At 38.8% G+C, this 25,702-nt stretch overlaps 1 non-coding gene across 1 annotated transcript; it reads left to right on the forward strand.

Annotated features, from left to right (window-relative positions):
- The first annotated feature begins 24,872 nt into the window (after positions 1 to 24,872).
- On the forward strand, positions 24,873 to 25,036 carry LOC132416548 (U1 spliceosomal RNA). Its single transcript, XR_009517642.1, has one exon. It is a non-coding gene; the product is annotated as a U1 spliceosomal RNA (small nuclear RNA).
- Positions 25,037 to 25,702: the final 666 nt, after the last annotated feature.

A 25,702-nucleotide genomic window follows, 5' to 3' on the forward strand; every position in this document is an offset into this window, starting at 1 on the left:
AGACACAAAATGTCAAGACGAAAACTACAGCTATTATTAAGAAAGGAGGAGGACAAGACTTGGGAATATATGCTCCTTATAAATGCAAAAGAGAGAAGTTGCCCAAGGAGTGTAGCATTTGCTCTGTGTACAACTTAAAGCATGGAAATGTGGAGTAACTTCATCTAGGTGTCTAGGTTTAAAAATAAACAAAAGCAATCAGAGAAACCACACAGTGGAGTATTACTTGTATGTGAATACGATTAGAGACTCTGGATGTCAATATATGTGCTCAGAGGTTGGTCAGTATTATCAAAAGTGTGAAGTGATCACTTGTTAAAATGGAAAGGCAGATTTTATTCAGAACTGTCTTGATAGTTATAGGGACTATTGCAGTGGGGTTTTGCAGTATGGAGAGATTAGGCTCAACTCCAAGTACAGCAAGGAAAAAGGGGAACTTATAGCCAAGGAGCAGGGTAGGGGTCTGTAGATAGAAAACTACTAAGGAGAAACATCAGGGGTAAGGGGGGGATTCTGACTAAACTGATTGGACAGGATTTTTACTAAAACTGGTTCTTTCTTTTTTTTTTTTTTGCGGTACGCGGGCCTCTCACCGCTGTGGCCTCTCCCGTTGTGGAGCACAGGCTCCGGATGCGCAGGCTCAGCGGCCATGGCTCACTATGGCCTAGCCACTTCACGGCATGTGGGATCTTCCCAGACCAGGGCACGAACCCGTGTCCCCTGCATCGGCAGGCGGATTCCCAACCACTGCGCTACCAGGGAAGCCCCTAAAACTGGTTCTTGAAGACATGCCAAGGATGGGGTCTAGTCAGGCTCAGAGGCTCCTATCTAGAGTTTGGTCAAGGAGAGAGTTGTTGTCAGTGATAACACATGGTAATAAATGATATAAAGAAAGTTTTTAGGAGAAGGAATAAAGGCCCAAACTCAAAGCCTATATGTAGAGATTAAGGGAGTCCTCGTATAGAATTTTTAAATGTGAATAAATTGGAGCAAAAGGTATACACACCACCAAGAGTACATGAGGCAAGTATGAAAACTCCAAGTTGGTGAGGAGAGAAGATAGATGGATGATTGATAAATGACAGATAGCTAGCTAGCTAGTAGCACAGCAAGGATGGACCCCCCCCCCCCCCCCGAAAATTTGTTCCGGATGTCAAGACCAATAACCACACACACATACACACCCCAAGAGAGTATGAAAAGGCTTATTCCTTATATAATCAGACTTGTTGGAAGAACAGGGTGAGCGGCCCAAACTGGTTAACAAAAAGGACAGTGCAAGGAAGGAGACTGGCTTAGGCTTTCACTGTGGTTAGTGGTGGGGCTGAGGCCCACCTGCACCGAAGGAGGGAGCAGCTTTCTAAGCCTTCTAAGCAGTTTGCCCAGATGTGGTCAAAAGGGTAATGGGCTTCAGCTGTGAGCTGTGAACAGGAGTAAGGTATTTTTGTGACTGTCGTAGGAAAGTATTGGAGAATTTGGGGCAAAGGAGTTATGTGATATGATTTACATGTTCAGAAGTTTTATTCCCTTTCTGGTATATTGAGAATGGAATGTAGGGAACAAGGGCAAAAGCAGGGACATTAGTTGAAAGAATTATGCAGCAATTCAGGCCATTTTTACTTGGCAAGTAGCAGTGAAGCTGGTCGGAAGAGCTTACTTAGAGTTGAGATATATTTTGAGAGTATCACTAACAAGACTTGGTGACAGATTGCATTTAAAGAATGAGAAAAAAGAAAGGGGCCTGGACATTACTTAAGTGTAAGGCCTGGTCAACTGGGAGAATAGTGGCCCCATTGAATGACATGGGGAAGACAGCTGTGGGAGGCAGCCCCCAGAGGTGTGTTTGCACACAGGCTAGATTTCGGGTACCAGTGATATATCTAAGTGGAGGTGTCAGTTAGGCATTTGCTAGTGCTAGAGACAATACACTCAGAGGTCCACATTTTAAAGTTACCATTGAGTGGAGACCAATCGAAAACTAAGAACAATTTGGCAACACATGTAAAAAGTCCTGTACTTCAATGTAATTTATTTCAGCAACGTTAATCAAGAGATATCATGAATTTGTTCAAAAGAATAAAACCCTTAGGGTGAAGCTGAAATCTCGGCCCAGGTTCACTAGCCAAGAAGTGGGGAGAAACCCATTGTGATGCTGCCCAACCTGATTGAGATCACTGCTGAGTTCTCTAAAACATCTGAGAATGGACTTCCAGCCAACATTTGGCTGCACTTTTAATGGCATATGGGCTGAAGATATAATGAATGGCACAATGAAATAAGAGATGTCAATAACAGCAGAGGTGAGAGAGAGAGATTTTGTAAAGAGGAGGCAACAAGCCATACTTATCATTGACTACCTGATTTTTGAGTAGGATCTTGTTCACAGTCTGGGGAAAAAAATGGGAGGATATAGCTAAACCGAGAGCCATAAACTTAAGGTAAAAACATGTAAAGTGTTCAATAAAGGAGTGGTCTGGAAAGAATTTAGATTTTGTGTTGTTTAGACAAACTAGAATTTTTCTCTTTATAAAAGGTTACTTTATGCTCCTCAAGGGGGAGGTGATAGACTGATAGACTATGTGAGAACATTACATTAAAGTGACCACACCTTCAAAGCTCTTAGCTATTTAGAGCAATAAGTTAACTTAGGAAGGGACATCATGTTCAGGTTGCCCTTGAAAATCTGGCTAGTAAACTCTCATAGGAAAAGTTGTCCACCTGCCTGCTTTCCTATGTGCATGCTACCCTCACATGCTTCCAGAACTGTCTTCCAGGAGAACAAATCATATTTTATTTCTCCCATTTCTCAAAATCTTAGTCAAGGTCCTACATTATCTGATTTTCACAACTTTTTCACACCAAGTGTTCCACTCACTGTGTCTCATCTGTATTTTTCTCTTTTGTTCTCTTAACCTTTGGGAAACATTTTCCTACAAAATCCTTCACATCCTTCAAGACCCAGTTTAAATGTCTTCTCCTATGAGAAGCTTTCCTAGATTCTCTAAACTTAGTGAGTCTTGGCTTCCTCTGTTTCTATTCATTAAGTAACCTAGACTTTATAAACAAGTACTACAGTTATTATATATAATACTGTGTATAACATATGGTTATACATGACAGTTGTTAGTGTCTAATTTCCCAGTTAGACTGTGAGCATCCTTGGACTAGACACCATGCTTCATTCCATGTGTTGGTATTTCCACAGCCCTTAGCAGACTGCCATGGTCATTGTGTTCAAGAGAGGCTTGAAATCATGAACTTTAAAATGTTTTATGTCTGGTATAGGATTCAATTAATCTTAATTCTTGATATTGATATTAGTAATTTAAACACAATGAAAAAAATAGGGGCTGAGTTTTTTTTCCCCTAAATCCATTTTTTTCCATTATCTATCTATGGATTAAAGTGAAATCCAGAAGTTTGGGGGAAGGCCTGGTCCTAAGTCTTTCCCATTTATGTGGCATACTCAAAGGATGAGCAGAACATAGGCAGCTAGGCGTGGATCTGGGAATTTCTGAAGAAACTTCTGTTTTTCTCTTTGTTCCATAGTCAGGTTGCAAGATCTGAAAATTTTCAATTTGAATACAAAGGTAATTTCCAAGGTGCAGTGTACTAGATAACCTACCTAATGAGCATTTGTAAAGTTCTTAATGTCTCCGTGGAAAGGTGCTATGAAAGAACAAATGAATTTTCTTTATGGTTTCACTTAATTTCATTTCATTTATAGCTATTTGTTCCAAAGATAACAGGTTTTATCATTATTCTTACTCTCGGTGTTTAGCTTTATTAAAACAAACTGTTCTCCAGGAGGAAATTGTTTTAATGTGATTTTAGAACCCCATGTCACATAGAAATATAACAGAATAAATCTGGTAAAATGTAATCCTTCATTTTTCAAAAGATAAATTAACTATCCTTTCATGTTTATTGGCACTTCTGAAATGATTAGCCACCTTGAAACATTTTGAACTTGCTGGAATTTAATATGTCCTTCAAGAAACCAGGCAGTAAATGGTCTTTTTAAGATAGACTTGGCAATTTCTCATTTTGTTTCTGTACATCACTGATACTATAAGCTACTGGCTGCAGGTTTGCCCCTCATTGTGCCTCATAGTGAAGGCAGCTTAGCTCCCTAAAAGGCTGCCTAAGAAGGAAAGGAAAGAGGAAATTACAGAAATATTCATTGTGATGCACAGTCTCTAGCTATTACTATGCTGTTACGGGCACATTGATTGTTATGGACTGAACTGTGTTGCCTCCAAATCATTCATGTGGCAGTCCTGACCCCCAGTCTCTCAGCACATAACTGTATTTGGAGGTAGGGCCGTTAAAGAGATAATTAATTAAAATGAGGCCATTAGAGAGGGTCCTAATCCAATCTGACTGATGGCCTTACAGTAAGACGGAATTTGGACACATAAAGAGACACCAATGATACAAGCACACAGAGGAAAGCCCATGTGAAGAGCCAGTGAGAAGGGGGCCATCTGCAAGCCAAAGAGAGAGGCCTCAGAAGAAACCAAACCTGTCTACACTTTGATCTTGGACTTTTAGCTCCAGAACTGTGAGAAAATAAATTTCTGTTGGTTAAGCCACCCAGTCTGTGGTATTTTGTTACAGCAGCCCTCACAAACGTATTTATTCTCCACCAACGTGGAGGACCATCGATTGGAGTAACACTCCTGTCTCAGTCACTTCTTTTCATCTGATTGGTGATTTGGGGGATGAGAAACTGGGAATGCTTGGCTTGACTTTACTCTCCCCGCTTCTCTCCTTTCAGACCTGCCCACCTCCATAGAGCACGTGCTCCAGTCTGAAGTTGGCCAGAGCAGCTACTGGACATAAGCATCTCAGCTGTTCTATCCTTTCTTTGTCTTTGGAAGCTGCCTGCCTACTGTGACCATGCATTCTATTCTCATTCATGCTACAAGTTTTCTAGTGGTAATCTCTGTCCCTGAAGCTCTTTTCTAGTGCTTCCAATGCCTGGGTGTTCACACTTGTCTAATTCTGGGGTGCAGCTTTAAAAATTCCACTATTACCCCAAACCTAAGCCATGTCCTTAAGAGCTAACTATTTAACTCCTTATTTAAGTTCACCTTTTGTCTCCATCTGATACCATTTTGTCTATTCACTTTGCTTCCATTTCATGTGACTTAGAAAGGGAAATAATTCATTTACATGTTTAAAACTCAACATATAAGAAATTAAACATCAAGTGAGAGTAATCATAGCTTCTGCATCTGTTCATGATAAATAGTTTTTTACAAACTAATTGATTCTTGTCTAAAAGCTAGATGAGCCAGCAACTAAACTACTGATAGACACATTTTAACTCTTCTCAACTACAGATGACTGGTTGGCTGGTTTTGTTTAACTTGCCACCTACAAATCAAATTTCCAGTTTATGATGGCCTTATTATTTTCATTTCTTACCTATTCTCTGGTTTTTGGATACTTTATTAGTATAATCCACTTTTCAAGAAGATGAACAGCAAGCTCAGAGAAAGGAAGGAGAGCTAATTTCTGCTACGATGTTTGGTTTTAATAAAAAGGGAAATATTGGCTTAGCAGTGTTGCCAGATTATTTAAGCTATAAAATTAATATAATAATGACATAATTAAAATTCACTGTGTGTGTATTTTATGCTAGTATGTATATATTATAGCAGAAATCTGCTAAGTACTGCACATGCATTATCTCACTTAAACCTTATAACAACCACATGATGAAATGGAAGTACAGTGTTTAAATACCTTGCCCAGTCACCCAGTTGGCAACCAGTGGAGCTGAGAATTGAATTTGGGCTTTCTGACTCTAAAGCTGATATATTCATCACAAAAACTTGCTGCTTGCCCTATGCCAGGAATAGGCATTAAAAGCCACTCAGAACCTTTCAATAGTGGGAAGACACAGAATCATTTCAGGAGATCAAGTGGGGAAGAAGACTAACTGATGAATCAGTGACTTATTTCAATTCACATAAAAATAATTGGAAGAGTTTGAAACATAATTCAAAAACATCTCTCATTTTTTCCCCAATAAGTCCACCAAAATTCCCTTCTTTTGTGAAATAAAAGAAAATGGTAATTTAGTCATTGCTATAATTGCCTTAAACAAATTGGTGGCTTTTAAATCATATTCCTTTTTGTTGTTGGTGTTTATTTTTTGGCTGCGTTGGGTCTTTGTTGCTGCACACGTGCTTTCTCTAGTTGCGGCGAGCAGGGGCTACTTTTCGTTGAGGTGCGCAGGCTTCTCATTGCAGTGGCTTCCATTGTTGCAGAGCACGGGCTCTAGGCACATGAGCGTCAGTAGTTGTGGCTCGCGGGCTCTAGAGCGCAGACTCAGTAGTTGTGGCACATGGGCTTAGTTGCTCCGTGGCATGTGGGATCTTCCCGGACTAGGGATTGAACCCATGTCCCCTGCATTGGCAGGCAGATTCTTATCCACTGTGCCACCAGGGAAGGCCCTTAAATCACATTCTTATGGCTCTTGGGAGAAAAACAAAAAGTCCACGTGATTTTGCCAGCAATATGCCTTTTAGGGTTTTAAGATTCCAAAGTAAATTGTCCTCAAAAACAAACACTAAAAATATATATTTGGCAAAACTAAACTTACACATGGGAGCTAACCTAAAAGTTACCTACCACAAGTAATCAAAGGGCATGTTTCTATTAAACTTGTTTTATAGAACAAAAATTCCCATTTGGTTCTTCTTTATTATAAATAAACTTCCTAAATATTAGCAGATTTCTTTAATTGCCATTGCAATCATGTTCTTCTCTATTAAAATCTAAATCTGGATCATGTGAAAATAGCAGTGTAAGTAGAGTGAGTCTTATTTCATGTGCTAGATGAGCTAAGTGTAGTTCTACAAAATGCATATTCTCTGATGAGTTGGTCACTCCCCAAAATGACCTCAAATGCAATATGAAGTTCCCCCAAACCACGTGAAGAGAGATTTAATGAGTATTAATGATACGCTAAAGAGATGCTAGACTTGTTAGTGGTGAGCAAGAATGCTTAGATCATGCTAATATTAAAGCCTAACAGATTCCCTAAATGCCTTTCATGTTGATGCGAGATTCCTGTTTCCATGGCAACCTGCAGTGAGTTAAGAAGAGTACTGTTAAACTGTACCACAGTTTTGCTTAGTCTCTCTGAAAGAAAAATGTCAGAAGAAACCATTTCTCTATCCATGATTGTAATTAGAGATCCTCCACCTCCACCCACAAGCTTCTGCTGCTGCTCCTGAAGAAGAAATTAAAGGCAGTAAATCAGGAATCTGTTTAATGACCTACTGTGTTCTACATGAGCGTGAGCTGCAGACCCTTTACTGGATCCAAGAATCACATTTGCATCACATTAATGTTGGAAAATCTGTAGAAAGGGATCAAAACAGATAATGGTGCCAAATAATGTGCAGGAGAAATAATGAGGAAAGCATCTATGCCCTGATTCTTAGAGGCTGCTTTTAAATTTGTTCAAATGACTTCCTCTAGGGTAGTGCGTTACTGTCCTGTTTTTGAAGCTCTGCTATTCTTTGCATTTTGAAAGGAATGAAAATATAATGAACATTTCTGTTGTTCTTCAAGGAATCTAAATCAAAGCTCTGACAAGGGATATCAACCCACACGTTTGCTTCAGCTTTCCTAATTCATTCATTATCCTGCTCAAAGCTCATGACCAAAAGATTCGCCCAGAATGACAGAGGCAGTATGTCCATTGGCAATTATCCCAGACCACTCAAGGGGGAAAATGCAACTGAAAATCAAAGATCCTGATACAGAGCATCTTTTATAGGAAATGGAGTGATAGGAATGCAGAGTCAATTTTTAAAACCACATTTATTTTGTTATATCATAGAACACTGTAGCTAACATTTATTGCACACCTACTCTGCTTTAGGAATTATGTTTTATATGCATCATCTTATTAATTATCATAAAACTAAAAAAGATAGGAATTACTATCTCCAGTTTTAAAATGAGAACATTACCTATGAGAAATGCCTAAGGTCACCCATATCCTAGAAAAAATTTTAAAGTCATCAGAGACAGACTTTGAGTCTGCCTACCTCCCTGGTAGGCATTCTTTTGTTGTTAAAAAATAGTAATAATAATAAAATAATAGTAATAATAATATCTATCAATCCAAATCTAGATGGAAAAATCAGTAGCTATATAATTACAAATATCTTCAGAGTCATGCCAGTAATTTAACCGAGTAAAGCAGGCTGATTGAGTGGAGAGGCAATAGAGACTGGTGCAGACTGTGGCCAGCTGGAGTTCACGTATCCCATGTAAAGGAGGCAGCTGCTGCTCAGCTCCCACTGATGTTTGTCATGCTGAAACATAGGCTTACTGTGGCCAGATTTTCTGACTTTTCAAGACAATCCACTAATCACAATTTTCATGTGAAATCTATGCATTTTTAAAAACGAGTACAAAATTAAGTGTGAGAACCAAGAAAAAGATCTTCCCCAGGCTTCCTTATTGTTTTCTCCATGTTAGGAATTAATCAAACTTCTCTACAGAAATGAAAGTAATTTCCAGAGGAACCCCCCCACCCCCGAAAAAAAAATACCAAGGACAAAATTAACAAGGAAGTAGGAGTGGTAGAATTTTAGGCATTGGTGAGACTTTCTGATAAATGTAGTGGAAAGAACAGTTGCATAAATAGCATCTAAAAGTAATGCCCAGTTGTGATTTTGATTTCACTTACCAAATTTCTCATAGAAACTTAATGCTTTCCCTTTTCTTCAATGTTGTATTTTTTTATACCAAAGAATTGAAGTAGAACAGAATTCTATTTGCTCCTTAATTAAATGAAATAACTTTTTTTAAAAAGTTCTATAATTTTCTTCTGTGTGATGGTACAAGTGGCAAGTTTAATTTCATTCAACTGAATGACAGCAGTAAATGCACAGCAGAGGTGAGTAATTTAGATTCTCAAAGCTCCTGCTATTGAAGTTACCCAAGGTGTCAAGGGTAGGGAAATCTTTAAGACATAAGCTCCCACAGCAGCAGTCCCTTGCAGACAGCAAGCAAGGATGAAGCTGAAATTTACACTGGAAAATGTTTACTACTGATTTTCTTAATACGTTTACTTTTGATGACAGAAGGTCAAGTTACATGACTATTTCTATACAAAGAGAATAAAAGAATATAGTGCCTTGTTTCAGCTTAATTGACTCATTAAATAAACAGTAAAATTCTCTCTCAGGGGAGAATATGGATATATATGTTTAAAACATGTCTTAGAGATTTTCTAAGGCAATGTTAATATTACATTAAATATCAATGAGTCATTTTGTTGGAATAGTGATGTTAGACCATTTCCTCATAATTTTACTACAGTCATTAGCTGGCCAAATAAATGACCTTGAGTTACACAAAAGTGAGAATGATCATAAAAATAAATTTGAGGGCTCACAGTGGTCCAGCAACACATGTAATAATTCATAAACATGGCCCCCACGATGACAGTTCAGGGATTCTTTTCTCTAACTTTACAAAGCTGTGAGAGACTATAAAGCAACCAAGCTCAACCAACATTCTGGCATTAATAGCAGCCAATCAGACCTAACTGAACTCTTTAAATGCAAACACATATGGATGGAAGTAAAAGTTTGTTTTCTGGAAATCTGAATTTGAGGGTCAGAGCAGGAAATCAGAATAAATACCTGAATCTACATGCCCCTTCATTTGCATACTATATTTCCCATTATCCACTGTTACTTCATAAAAATGATGATAATGATTTTAGGCAATGATATATTTAGTTCTTATTAAGTACCACGTATGGTGCTGTTCATATACAGTCTCTCATTTTATGCACACAGCAACTCTGAGAGGCAGGGATTGTTATCTTTATGTCACAGAGTAGAAGACATGAGCCAAAGATGCAAAGTAACTCAGTTAAGGGCATAGCTAGTAAGGACCAGAGCAAAGATATGAAGCCACCCTTTTTCATGCCAATGCCCTCACCACTCCAATGTTATAAATCCTATTGTTACACTATTATGGTAGCACTGGGAATCCAGGACACAAGTGAATTTCTCTGGATGACAAAATGCAGGGTTCCAGAGAGCTGAATACGTTGAGCAAGCCATTTCGTCATTTGGGGTACAATCTCCAAATCTATAAAATGGGAATAATGCCTTTGCATTGCCAACTCCATGAAATTATTGTGACGATCAAAGGAGAAACTGTATGTGAGAGCAATTTGAGCCATAGAGACTGTTAGCTAAAGTCACTTGAGAATAAGCAGATATGAGAAAAGCTCTTTGCCCTCCCCATATTTGCCTAAAAGTAAGACATAAATTTGTAAAGGTGTCCCCTCTCTCCTCTGAATAAGGAAGGACAAAAGTTAATCATTGGAGACAAGTCTAAACCCTTAACAGCCCAGAGAAGACACTAAAGGGACCAACATAACAAACCTTGCTCAAACTAGCCCTTATCTACCATTAGTTTTTCCATATATTTGCCTTTCCACATTTGCTGCCCCTAGAAGCTACAAGCCGTTTTCCTTTGTCTTGTCACTTCTCTAAAATTTATTATTATTTTGTTAAGATGCTATACAAACTCAAGTTCTACCCACCCCTGTGAGTTACTCATCTCTGAGTGCCCCCCTGTGTATGCCTGTGATGCGCATGCTAATACACTTCTGTTTGTTTTCCTCTTTGTCATCTGTCCTTTGTTAGTCTAATTTATAGGACCCCAACCAAGGAACCTAAGATAGGTAGAGAGGAAAATGATTGTTTTCCTCCCCTACACTGAGATCCACTTAGAAAAATTTTGACTGAAAATAGCCCAGAATAGTGGCTACTCTGAATTTGATCCCATCCTTTATTTCTAGCCTCACTTCCCCAAACTGCATCCCCACAGGGACAGCCTAATGCACAACTTGTGCCCCAAGCACATTATACTTCCCACTCACCCCAGAATTCCAAGCTCTTCTGTACACCCAGACATTTGTATCCAATTTCCTCTGCCTAACATGCCATAATGTCTTTTTGTTGAACAATAAATTGCTACTCATTTTTCAAGATTGAGCCCAAGGGTCACTGCTTCGAAAAAGATTTCCAGAGCTTCCAGACAGAGTGATCTTTTACATATCTCAAACTCTGTTCATGTCTCATATCATTTACCATGTCCTGTGTGTAGCAGGGTGTCCTATTTGAGTCCAAACTAAATCAGGCTGTGCACATTATTAGTGGGCTGGTGGCCACAATTTGCATGAATATTTTGCATGAGACTTTTTATGTGTTTTGGCTAAAGGACAGGGAAAGGTTTGCTCTGTTGTGTTTTATCTGTTTGTTTCAAGCTCTTAAGAGACAGAAACAAAAATGGAAAATAATGAAGCGTGTGTTCCTGCCTAGTCCTTTGGTTATGTTGGCTTTTTTAGAGAAGGAAGAGTCACAGCTGGGGATACTGCTTTTCTGAGAGTCTCTGAGACCTTGAGTACCACTGGGCTATGCTACAGAATGCCCTACTAACTAAACCCTATTAAGTAACTCAGAATCAGAGCACGGACAATCTCCCCACCCCACCATGGTCCAAGGGAGAGGAGTGGCTTAGGGCCACTGTCAACAGTGGCCCTAGTGAAGTTCCCATTAGCAATTTAATGAGAACAAGATGGTGTTCCTTCTCTTCTCCTGTGACTCTCCTAATCAGTGCATCTACTGTAAAGTCTCTGTAGCTAATGGATCAGTTCATGTACCAGAAGAAGCATCCACTGGGTATTTCTAGAAATCTTTGGGGGTATTTTGCAAGAGGTGGAAATGTCCCAAGTGAGCAGTTAGGAAAAAGAGCAAGGCTGGGAGTCCTTAAGACACTGAATTACATATTCTCTAGAGCATTGGCCTAGCCTACAATTAGTAAACAAGCAATGTGATTACCATTCTAATTGTCTCCTTGCATGCCTATATATTCCCATATATTCTCCTTGCATGCCTATATATTCCTATAGGCTGTGCAATTCTTCTGATCAAGAACAATGTCTTGATAGCCAAATTTATTGCACCTCAGCCACTAGGCACTCCATGCATGACTTTTGAATAAAAGAGTGAATGGATATAGATTCAATCAAAGCACAGAACTGATTGTTGCTTTGAGCAAGTATTGTTCACAACCACACATACTGTTTTTTTAAATGTAACATAAATCCTTGTAAAGTCACCTAGAATCATGGAACTGCAAAGGGAAATTGAGAAAACTGTTAGACTTGAACTTATTACCAAGACAATGCAATGTAAGCTAATCTCCATTTGTATTTTGTAGAGCACACAAGGATTCTCCGCTGTTAAAAGGTGTTCCATCCTCAGAATAAGAATAGTATAGTGGTTCAAAGTACAACTTTACAGTCAAATTGCCTGGATTATATCTTTGATCTATCACTCTTGAGCTGTGTAAGCTTGGCTAAAAATTTGTGTTCATGTGTTTCAATTCTCTCACTTGTATAATGGTAAAAATAATAAGACCTACCTTGTAGGACTGTAGTATTAAATAGTTATGATTAAAGTGTTGATGACAGTTCCTGGCACATGGTAAGCATTCATCAAATGTTAGCCTGAATGGATATTTATTAGCTGAACTCTATTTCACTTAGTATGGTCTTGGCTTGCCCAGAAATCTAGTAATTCCAGCCAAGTACTCAGGCTTGGGTTTCCTATACTTCAGTTTCACTTTTGTAATATTGACACTAGGACTGGATGGACATACTGAAGGTTAGCAATAACATGTGTTACATTTATGGGGTAGGGAGGTGTTCTAAAGTACCTACCATGTATTGTAGCCACATACCTGGCCTTGTAAAAAAAAAAAAAAGTCAGTGCTTTTTCAAACGTTTTGGCCTTTTCTTTTCTTTGCCATTTTAATACTGCTCCTACCACTTGCTGACCTCCTATGGAGAGACTGGTTTCCTGGTGATGCGTGTACTCATACAGTTACAAGCCCACAAATCGACCCATCAGTAGGTGAGAACAACTCGTTCCAATCTGACCATTACTCTGTCCCAGAGAGTTGCAATTAGAATTCTAACAACTGCCATATGAGAGAACTCCTAGGGAAAAGGTTACAAAGAAGGGACAAAGAGGTATTTAGGAAACAAGTGAAGTCAAGTACAAAAGAGGATTTGTGTTTAGAAAATGGATATTATGTCAGGAGAATGGTTTCTGTTTACTGGTATTGTGCCCATTTCTTCTGCAGGTAGCTCAGGATGCTGTTCTTCTGATGGATCACGTTTGAGTAATTGCAGCGTCAGTCCATTTAAAACACCTTGCTGTGAATCAGACTGAGGTGGCCACGAACTCAGCAGAAGTCACTGCATTCTGAAAAGGTCAGGCACAATAAACACAGGCTTTGTAGATTAGGGAGGTGTAGAACCTAGATTTCAATGGAGGCAAAATGAGTGTGCCCAGTTTCACAAGTGAAATTGCTATGTTCGTCAGTCACTTTTGTGTATTGCTTTTTCTCTACAGAGCATGAACGGTAAGAGATAGAATCCAGACTCCATTTTTGTTACAAGTCAGCCTCGTCTGCCATATTACTGAGACTGTAATTTATCTTTATCAGCCTGTATTTACAGTATTATCATGAGTCATAGGAGATAACAGGCTCTCATAATTATAGGTTTTATGGTGAGGCCATGTTGGAAGGGGCTCTAAAGAAAATTGAGAACATTTGGAAAGAGACGTTTTCCTTTTGCTGCATGACTAGTTTTCTTTCTCTCTGATTTCTGATCACTTGAATGTTTTCAAGACTTCAGTGATTTGCCATTTCCATAAGGATAGAGTTGCGAGATAAAATAGAGGACCCTTAGTTAAATTTGAATTTCAGTTAAACAAAGAATAGTTTTTAGTGTAAGCATACTGCATATATTGCAAATGTTGCATGGGACATACCTGTACTAAAAAATATTTGTTTTTTTAATCTGAAATTCAAATTAAACAGGAGTCTTATAATTTTTTTGTGTGTGGTACGTGGGCCTCTCACTGTTGTGGCCTCTCCTGTTGTGGAGCACAGACTCCGGACGCACAGGCTCAGTGGCTATGGCTCACGGGCCCAGCCTCTCCGCGGCACATGGGATCTTCCCGGACCGGGGCACAAACCCGTGTCCTCTGCATCAGCAGTCAGACTCTCAACCACTGCACCACCAGGGAAGCCCTGGAGTCTTATAATTTTATTTACTTAATCTGGCAAACCTACCTTAGGGCAAAAATCTCAACTCCATAGCCAAGCTCTACACAATGTTTCCTTAGTACGTAGATCTGCTTACTTGCTACATTTTTTGCTCTGATCATATTGGATTTATTTCAGTTTATTAACTATGTTATTTGCTCTATCAGTGCCATGCCTTTGCTTAGCTATACTCTTTAGCCTAGAAATCTCCACTCCACCATCACTATTTCTTTGCCCAGCCCAACAACTTATATTTGTTAAAATCTTTAAAAGGTTCACCAGGAAAGCCAATATTGTATAGTCTTGCCCTTGTTAGGGTTTCAGTGGAGGCAATAAATAAAAACCCTTCCTTGATCTCTTGAGTTAAGAGCCAACTGAGAAATAAGATGCAGAAGACAGAGAGAAAGCAAAACTGACTGATGAATATAATTATAAATTTGCAGCCAGAGGGACTTCTACAACTCTCCCTGAATTGGACTTAATCCCCCAATTTCAGGGGTTGTAAAGAGCAGGCCAGAGTGTTGCTCCCAAAGCAGAGGAAAAACAGAAGGACCGAACTGAGTCTCTTTTCCCAAACTGTTGTGTCAGACAAGTCACTCTTCCTCCCTTGGGGCTAGAGGGAAACTCAGAGCCTTCCATCTAAAACTTTCTTTCCCAGGAAGTTGAGTAGAAATTCTCTCCTTTCTCCATTCCCCTTCCCTTTGAAAAATTAGGAATATGGAATAAGTATCTGTCTCCAAAGTCCCCAGATTTTTATGTCTTTAACCCACTCAGTTTATTCATTAAGTCTATAGTCAACTGTTGGTGTAGCCGGTTTACTAGTGGGAAGAGATGAGGATGGTAATGCTGTTACCTTCCTGAGGCCACCTCACAATATCAGACACTCATACTTTTTTTTTTTTTTTTTTTGACACTCATCCTTTAAAGTCCTGCCAGGCAACTGGTGGGCAATTTAGCTTTTGCCTCCGAAAGGCTTTGAAATGGGCCAGAATGGAACAAATTTCTGAATCCTGGGTAGAAAATTCATCCTTTAGTTTTTTCCTTCTGATTTACAAATAGACGTGTCCTCTAAAAACAATCCTAAAGAAGTCCTAAATTTGAATAAAAACCAGCTCTGATTATGAAGAACATGGATACAAAAGGAGGTCCAAAGGTTATATTCCTTTTTCTTTACAAGTTAAGACCAAATAGTATGTAAAATTGTTTCATCACAATCACCCAATTTCTTATTCCGCTCAGTCTGACTCAGAGAGATCTCTGATGCTATTGTTGGGTAGAGTTGGGACTCAGTAGACTGCTTCTACTAAAAAGTATAGTTTCTAAATCATGTCAATGTGGAATTAATCCAACTTAAAACCGCTTACGTGCCATGTTTTTTGTAATATTTGGACATAAAAGAATATCACAGCTTCAACCCCACACTGCAAAATTTAAAAATTCAAGTCAGTCTCCAGCCTCTACAGAAATACTGTTCCCAGAACCCTATACTCTGTACAATCCAGACCCACGTTGTTGCCAGAAATGAAAGCAGAAACGTAGTAGCTGAGGAAGAGGAGAGATACAGGGAAGTCTTGGTTTTAGCGATTTACCAGGATGCCTGTTAATTCATGTCAGTAATCTGAAGGCTACAGGCTGTGAAATTAAGCTCTTATGAGAAAAAGCTCCCATAAGTTTAATTGTAATGCTATGTTTGTCGTCTGTAAGGGGAGAGCAGGGGGTAAGGATCTACATATACACCATCTCAACTCTCAGAGCATGGCATTTGAGACATCCCTGCCTTCTTTAAAAGACATTATAACTGAGCACAAGTGGCAGCTTCAGTCACGAGATCTTACTAGACATGCCATTCTTCCCCATTTGGCATATGCAAAATCTCTTCTTTCTGCTTTCCCTCTAACCCTCTAGCATTCAGGGCTGTGTTGTGTGTTTTGTTGAGTGACATAGGCTCCACCCTTTTTCTTTTGTGAGAAGTCTTTGTCTTCTGTCATAGTGATCATTGCCACTGTTACTTGTGAAAGTTCTTTGACACTTGAAGCCTCTTTTCGATATTTGTTTATATCGGAGAATCACCATACAGTTTCCCGCATTGTAAATATTGTTGATGCTTCTGAACCTGAGCTACGTGGGCCTAGGGAGAACCAAAACACCTGCCATCTGCTTCTCAGCACCTTGCCTTTCCAGGCTCCTTTAGAGAAATAACCCTGATCTTCTAAAAACTCAACTCTCTTTTTCTATCCTCTGCTCTTCATCATCCTTATTGATCTAGAAATAACTATCATGTTCTTTAATTCGTTTTGATCTTTTTGAATTTTATTTCTTGTCACTGTTACTATTCTGATGGTAAGAAATAAGCATATTTTAAAATTATCTTCGCCTTTCTGATTTGTTCAGCAAGTTTAACTTCTAAAAGCTGAGTAATCTAGGTACTTTCTTTCTTATTTTATTTTATTTTATTTATTTTATTTTATTGGTGTATAGTTGCTTTATACTGCTGTGTCAGTTTCTGCTGTACAGCAAAGTGAATCATCCATACATATACATATATTCCCTCTTTTTTGGATTTTCTTCCCATTTAGGTCACCACAGAGCACTGAGTAGAGTTCCCTGTGATATACAATAGGTTCTCATTAGTTATCTATTTTATACACAGTACTGTATATATGTCAAACCCAATTTCCCATTTCATCCCACCCTCCCCTTCCCCTCTTGGTATCCATATGTCTGTTCCCTACGTCTGTGTCTCTATTTCTGCTTTGCAAATAAGATCATCTATACCATTTTTCTAGATCCCACATGTATGTGTTAATATACAAAATTTGTTTTTCTCTTTCTGACTTACTTCACTCTGTATGACAGTCTCTAGGTCCATCCATGTCTCTGAAAATGACACAATTTCATTCCTTTTTATGGCTGAGTAATATTCCATTGTATTTATGTAGGTATGTTCTTTCTTAACTCATGAGTTTAGGAAAATTTCATGGAGTTTCTATGTCAATCCAAGGAGAAGCCAGATTCTTCATTCCTTTCAAAGTGTTAATTAATAAAGACTAACATGCTTCTGTGATCAATACCAAGGTATGAATCACTGTAATCTAAAACATGGTCAAGGCTTAGGTAACCAATAACTCAGAGTACTAAGCAGAGACAACCTGTTAGTAGGGAAGATGACCCAGGACCCTAAAGATAACCTACATGAATCCTAGAGTTTAGCCATGATTTGTTCCCCACTTAGTCCTGAACCTTGATCTACATAGAGAAAAACAGAATTGGGAGTATATAACCTTGCATTTCTTCCCTATGCCTGGCACAAAACACATACCAGTGTTCGGTAGCCCTCACTGAGATTAGCTGTCTTTAGAGTTTAAAGATTTAGTCTATAGTCTTCATTAAGAAATTCAGTAAATGCAGGAAAAAAAGTTATTCTGCCCAGCAAGGCCTAAAAAAGCCAGTGTATTGAAGTACTGCTTATCTTAAGATGAGGATTAGGTAAGACACATATACTCTCTTTCCTCTATGATCTGATCCCTATGTGTCTTCTTAAATCACATCAAGTTCAGTCATAAAGGTCAGTCATAAAGGTCTCTGGTTATTGCAATACCCCAAGTGTCACTGTCTTCAGTAACCAAAGGCAAAGCCCCACACAGATAAACTTCCTAGCTTTAGCACTGGCAAAAAATTTCAATACCTCCTCGGTTTAAGCCAAAAACCTCAATCTCTCTTTTTGCCAGTGGATTAATTTGGTTCTTAAATGCCAGTTTCTTGCGTCTACTCCTCAGATATCTGGCAAATGCTATGAGATGATGGGGTATAAAGGACATCAATAAACAGCATGTTTATTTTCTCTTCCAAGTTTAGAATCCATTGAGAAATTAGGCTCAGGACAGACAGATGGTTATCAGAATATCAGCTCATTTTTAGATCCATAAATCTGATTGGAGAATGTGGTTTAGCTCTAATACTGAAGTCTGAATTAAACCAACCCTTCACCATTTCTAGCTTTCCCCCTGCTGAGGGGGAGGGACACCGTTTCTAGCTTTCCCCCTGCAGGGCCAGAGTCCCTCTGCTGAACTGTCTTCTTGGGGAAATGAAGATCCTGCGGTGCACAATCCCTTGAGGCTCTTTATTCAGAAGAGAGAAACCAGAGGTTTGGAGCGTGCTCAGATCCCCCCTGCAACTCACCCTTCAGGCAGGCATTCTGTAGGTCAAAGAGACACAAATGAGGGGTGAGGAGGCAGGGAGAAGATGGGAATGAGAGGAGTGGGGAATCCCTGGTCCCAACTTCCCGGCCTAAATCAAATCTCCCTGTTGAGTTTTACAGCAGCTCTCCTCATTTATCTGTCTTCTGATATAGAACATCCTTGAAGGCAAGGATTCCTTTTGCCTTGATTGTCAATGTATTCTTTGTACCTGGTAAAGTGCTGGCACTCAGCAAATATTTGCTGAATGAATAAATGACTACATGGGCTCACTAGTGTGGAATTCTGGGATAGCACATTGCCCAACCAACCTGTTTGCAGCAGCTGGCAATGGTATCACCTGGAGATCCAGATGGAAGATCCAGATTCCTTCTACTCTCTTTCCATAGCACAGGAATAACTAGCATGTCTCTGATATAAAGATATTCACTATGTCACTGTCCCCTGTGTGTCCTATTTCTGGCAATGCACAATATCACTGAATAGCCCCAGGGACCCATCAGTCATTCTTCTCTTCTCGCCCTATGCAGTGGCAACAGAATAATATTCTAGGCGTCTGTCGCCTGAGACTACTGAGTAGTTCTCAGAAACGTAACCTCCTCATAGAATGACAGGTTAACTGGTATCTTCAATTAAAGAACATTGTATACAATGTTTATTTTATTTTTCCTAAGCTCTGTTTTAATGTAAAGTTGTAACTCAAAATCTTTCACATTGATGGCTGCATAGTCTAGAAACAAGTTTTTCGATAAGAATAAGCATTTTGAAGGGAAATGGTGTTGATCACAAAGCCTCCCTCTTTCCTCTAATTTCATGTGGATGTCCTGGCGTCAAAAACATATGGGAATAAAAATTGACTAATGAGGCTGCTATATATGGGAACTTCCTATATCCTTTTAAAAGACTGGAAGTGAAATCTTTAGAAGAAAAATTAACTAGATCAAACATAAAGTAGGATGGAGGCCTTTTGCTCTATCCTATCCAGTGGCTGGTATGATATAACTGAGGTTATAACTGAGGTGAGGAATGGACTGTCCTGCATAAAAGTTACTGTCACTTATAATGTACTTAGTATATAAGTCAGACATGGTGATTTATGCTTATTGCACATGATCTCAATTATTCATTATAACTACAAAGCAAGTACTATTATCCTCACTGTACAGATGAGAAAACTGATGCTTAAAAAGGTAATACACCCAAGGTCACGAAGCCGGTATTATGCATTATGATTGGAACATAAGTCTGTTTCTGGAGCCCATGCTTATTACCAATAAACTATGATGCATCCTTTCAGAAGAGGAAAGGAAGTAAAGTGTGACTGGATTGGCTCTAGCTTAGGGTTTAAGGGGGAAAGCCAAAAGAAGGGTTCCCCAAAAGTTCATACATTATCCTGTTTAGTTTACCTGGTAGTGGTGAATTCCAGTGGGAATAAAGAGTATGCAACAGCTTAAAGTTTTCTCTGCTGTAAGACCCTCAAGGAACAAGACAGTGGAAAGCTGTACAAATATTTGGATTAGAGTCTGATACTAAGGGGACTTGTAAGCATTGGATGAAATGAGAACCAAAAGCTCTAAGCAAAAATAATCCAAATAAAACTGTCCATCCTTTAGCAGATGGTCAGTGCAGGGGGCTCCTGCATCAGAGTCATGACCTGGTCCTGTGAATCTTCCTTGGTGATCAAATGGCACTCCAACAGTGGGGTGGGTTGAGCAAGCTCAGCTGTTTTGAAAAGTTGTTGAGTTAAAAATATAAAGTGTCTCTGAGGTCCTGTAATAAGTACTATTTGCTAATGAAGTTATGTACACACTGCCTAACAATAGCGCATCTAATTTCCACAAAATGAAAGTTGTCCTTCTTTTTAACTTTTTCTTTTTTGATATTCCTTAGCTCTTGAGAATATATGGTACACAGAGAACCATGCCTGTAGTTTTTAAATACTTTTTCTGAGTTTCTCTTCTGAGTTGTAATTTAATTATTTATGTGATCATAAAAGATAGACTGGATTCAGGTAAATGCATTTGATGATAACAACACCTAAAACAAGGATTTATCCAAAGGTGGTGCAGAGCTGGCAAAAGGTTAGATTTCTTTTATGCACTGTATGGCCTCTGAGAGGACCACATGGATTTTTCTTTTTTTAAGTCATCTTTGCAGCACCAGACTCAAGACAGGCATTAGCATAACTCCTGATCAAATTCAGAAATACTTTGTACAGTGTCTTGGAAAGGGGTCATGTATATCTTTAAACAGTGAAAGCCTTGTTGGATGGGGTATAACCACTTCCTCGAATAGCCACTTTGTTCTGAGGTTGGCCTAATCACTGAGGTTCTTCCTGACAATTCAAAGCATACTCATTGTAATTTAGGATAATGGAACTGAAAAAGACTTTAAATTCATTTGGCAAAACCCTCTTTTTTATAATAAGAAGTCCATTAATTCACTCTACAAAGAAACACTGTGAATCTACCATGTGCCCAATATTGTTCCAGGGGTACTAGGGGTACACAGGGAATACAGTGAATACTAGTGAATACAGCAGACAGAAATCTCTAACCTATGGAGCATACCTCTTTTGAACTGGCTTGCTCAGTCATACAGTATTGGAGAGAAATGAAAAACAAAAGACTCTCATTACCCTGTACTATTCATGTCACCTCCTTTATTTAGATTACACTCTTCTTCATTGCCCAGCTGTATCCTATGAGCCATCAAAACATTGCTTAAAGTCACCCATATTTTCCATGTTAGTCTTCTATATTTCCCAGAGTCCTTTTTTATAACTCTGTAACAGTGTCTTTGATTGCTTTATGCTACCTTTATTTATATACTTAACTATCCCAATAGACTATAAAGTCCTCAGTTGTTAGAATTTATTCATGTTGTAGCCTCAGCATCATTCTGAGTGTTATAATTGAATGAATTAGTGAATTATTGTATATTATCTTTTCATTTATTTATTCATTCAATAAATATCTACTGAGTGTCTATAGTTTGCCAATAGCTACACCAACTACTGAAGATCCGTCATAAAAAAGATGCAAAGCTTATATCCTGATATTGAAAATGAGACACTGAACAACAAATTAAATAAGTAACTTAAATGTTAAGTAGGAAAGTAATATATTTTATATGAAAAATGGAGTAAAAGTTTTCAGGAATGTCGGGATGCAGAAAGCAGTTGTAGTTTGAATGCAGTAGTGAAGGCAGGTCTGAGTGGAAGGTGATGTTAGAGGAAGGCCTTGAAGGAGATGAGGGTGCGAGCTGTGTGGCTATTGAGGGAACAGCATTCTGGCAGAGGGCGAAGCCACTGCGCGTGTCCTCAGGGAGGAGGGGGCCTAGGCTTCAGGAGCAGAAGGCTGTTGATGTGGCTGGAATAGAGTAACAGACGAACCATTCATAGGAGAGGAGGACAGAGAGGCAGTGAGGGCGTGGAGACTACCACAGCCTTGTGATCATTATAAGGACTAGCTCTTACTCTGCGAAACTGAGGAACCATGGGAGCATTTTGAGTGGAGGCGTGATAGGATTTGACTTGGATTTTAACAGGATCTCTCTGGATAGTCTATCGAGAAGAGTCTGCAGGAAGGCATAGGAGCTAGAAAAGAGACCGATTAGGAGGATATTGTAATAATCCAGTAGCTAAATGGTTTTGTGAGATAGAAAAGAAGGCCCTAAGAAGTGGTTGAATTCGTGATATATTGAAGATAAAACCAACAGCATTTGCTATTTGGGGTGGCATGTGTTAGAGACAGAGACAGCAAGAGTGATTTTAAGATTTTAGGCCTGGGTGACTGAATGAATGGAGTTGCCATCAACTAAGATTTGGAATGTAATCAGTGGGGTGAACTGTGGAGGAGGGATGAGGAAGCAGCAGTTTTGGACATAAGTTTGAGATACTCATTTGGCATCCAAGTGGAGACATCATATAGGCAGTTGGATACAAACGAGAAAGCTCAAAGGAAAGTGTGGTAAGGGAGGAGATGATCCTCGTTTTGTGTGTGTGTGTGTGTGTGTGTGTGTGTGTGTGTGTGTATAGTATCAGCACATAGGTAACATTAAAAGCCATGAGATGGGATGAGATTTTCAAGGGGCAAGGTCCAAGCTGAAATAAAAGAGAGAGAATGAAGAAGAAATGTCAGTGTTGTGTTGTTAAATAAAGAGGAATTGTGAAGTGGTTGTTTATGAGAATGCAGCAAAGGATAGAGTAAGGAAACATAGTGTGATTTCCAGGCAGCATTAAGGGCACATCTGAAGTTCATGGTCATAAATCTAAAGTAAGACTAGTCAGCATAGTTTATGTTTTTCTCCAGCCATGTTCAGTTGCATGGGTGCAGGTAGAGTGTAGATGGAAAGTTGGGTTTAACATTTTAGACAACATTAAATACATCCTGCATGAACTGCAGCTGTTTGGGAAAGTATATTGATAACTAGCATCAGACTTATTAAGAAGAGAATTCTCTATATGTCAGAGTGTATATTGGTTAGTCTTTTGGGTGCAGGAGGTAGGACTCCAAATACATAGGTTAAAAGGATACAATTAAATATTCACAGAGAAAAAAAATACTCTGCATGAGAAATGACCAAGTTTTTATAATAGAGAAAGTAGGGAATGAAGAATGTGCTGGTGAAAGAAAGCAATATGGCAGAATTCCAGAGTCTGAAGAAAACATTACTAGGAAGAAATTTCTGGTGACCAGGAAGACAAGGAGATTTTATGAACAAAAATAACTAGCTTATAAGTCATCTTTAATATTTTATGGTGATCAAATCCAGTTACTCTAAACATTCAAAGAAGCCTGCCTTACACACAAAAGCCTGAGTGAATGAGAGGAAAAATCAAAGGAAAATCAGAGGTAAGAGAAGAGAACAGACACAGAAAATGAGATGAGTCAGAGCTCAAGAGAAGCAAGAACTTGGAACAAGAGCTACCAGGGAGGACATGAACCCAGAGGGGTGTGCAGAAATATTGTGAGGACTGTAGACATGACATAGACTTTGTGGGTTCAGATTAATTTTGTATTAAATTTTTAAAAAATAGCAAGATATCATATGTTATTTCAGTTAAGTGAGAATAATAGCTACTGTTTTTTGAATGCCTACTTTGTGCCATGCATACCCACAGATGTGCCTACTATAAATAAAACTTATTTTTTTATTACAAAACCTTGCAAGATAGGTTTTATTAAATTTTCACGATATTAAAACATCTACTTGTTTATACCTTTTTATACTGATGCATGCATTGCATTTGATATAGGCTATAATTTTTGTGAAATGCTGCTATTAAATTGCTGACATGCCTTATGTTTGATATCTTAAAATTAAGAAAATGTGGCAATTATATGTGATAAGACTAAAATTCAGAAAGCTTAATTAACTTTTCTAATTTCCCACAAATGACTGACTCAACGATTCAAAATCTAGGTCTCTAGGACACCAAATCTCTGACTATTTCCTCATGCAAATTATGGTTATTTTTCCCACTGTTTGAGAACCAGCCCTGATTCAGCTTAGCAAGCCTAATTCAATTTACATACCCAGGAATACATGTTCATGTCATGAAAGCAAAACATGTTCACACATCAACAACTCATCAAACTAAAAAAAATCTTGGTGTCAGCAGTGGCATAGAAAGTGTCTCGATGGTAGAGACAAAAACAAGTAATGTAGCTATCTGATTTACCAGAGAAAGTGCAGGGGTCACAAACAGTAAGATAAATTATGAAGAAGGGGAATAAATCTTGTTTTCTTAGTGAATCAGGGAAATGAAAAAAAACAAAACAAAACAAAAAACAACCAGAAGTAATTGCTGAATTTGAAACACTAGAAACAGTTGACAAAAACAAATGATTCAATCAAAGTTGTTATTTCATGTGGTGGAACAAGTGTTTGCAAAACCATTAGTCTACTAGAAAGTCACTCATCATATAAACCCAACATACCTTTCAAGAAGATGTCCTTTTTGGATCTAAGCTATTACAAACAGCCTGGGATTCTTATGTTTTCCCAAAATGAACTATGTATTTAAGGTCCTAAGCTCAGGAACTGGTAGCCTAGTTCTGAAGCTGTCGCAGAAGAGGTCAGAAATTGACTAAAGCTGGCATTAGATGGGTGATGAAAACAGGAGGCATGGCTAAGTCACAGGAGAGAGAGAATTCTAAGCAGAGATACATGTATCTATGCTATGAATATGAGTATATATATGCTATGAATTATAGCAGTCAGCCAGGGGAAGGAAGTACCAAGTAATACAGCCAGAGCCACTGGGGAGGAGCTATTACTGGAAATATTATGCCAAGGGAATAAAACAAAATTACTAGTGGTATAAGGTCCGAGAAGGCAAATTCAGGGCAAGCCTGAAATAGAGTTTCATGGTAAAACAGTGGCAAACGTGCATAAGGTTATCTGAGGTTTTTCTTTTTTAGCCATTTGCATTCTACCTCTTTTGCTACCATACATTTTTTTTTTTTTCCTCTTAAAGTGATCAACTTCATACTTACCTGGCAGGGGAGATACCATGATCATGAAGGTGATCTTCCCAGGGCGTGGCTTATCCATTGCACTCCAGATGTGCTGACCTCTTTGATTTCCCCAAATGTGGGAAACTTGACTGCATAATTTGAGGTAGTGGGGGACTGCATTTGCGCTTTCCCCTGATTTTTGCAAGGTTTTTAAAAAAACAGACATTTTGTAGTTTTATGTATTTCTCTAGTGTACTTAGTGTTCCCTCCTTGTTACCAGATTTTTTCTGCTTGTTGCTCAGTCTGCACTTTCTTTTCCTTGTGGAAAAATGTAGGTGAGGTGCCCCTTTATGTCAGTTGAGCCTTCTTTTTATGTTGCCATGTAAAGTATATTTTGGGTTGTAACTTTGATGTTTTGTATATCTAGCTCCACTTTTTCTCTAGTCAGGGAATGTCTAAGCAAAGGACTAGTGGGCTGTTACTGGCACTCCTCTACCCAGAAGCAGCGAAACACAGAATTCCCCTTCTTGCTTTTACAGCCTTGAATAGCTACCAACTTCACCACGACAATTTTCCTTTTAAACCCCACCCCACCAAATAAATACGTACATACATACACACATACGTAAGTGATGAACTTCAGGAACCACTCACTACCTCCATGACTTGATGCCTTAGATAATCTATGGTTAAAATGGAATCTGTTAAATTCCTAGCCGTATTTCAGCAACCTTTGTCTGAAATGACAGAGCCCTAAGAAGCTTCCTCTCAAATCACTTGTAAGCCCGCCTGAATTCCCACCTCTGAGTACAATACCATCCTCAATTTACATTTCCACACACTTGACGTAAGCAGACTTTT

This window comes from Delphinus delphis, chromosome 1, assembly GCF_949987515.2.
Source record: "Delphinus delphis chromosome 1, mDelDel1.2, whole genome shotgun sequence".
Taxonomy (NCBI): Eukaryota; Metazoa; Chordata; class Mammalia; order Artiodactyla; family Delphinidae; genus Delphinus; species Delphinus delphis.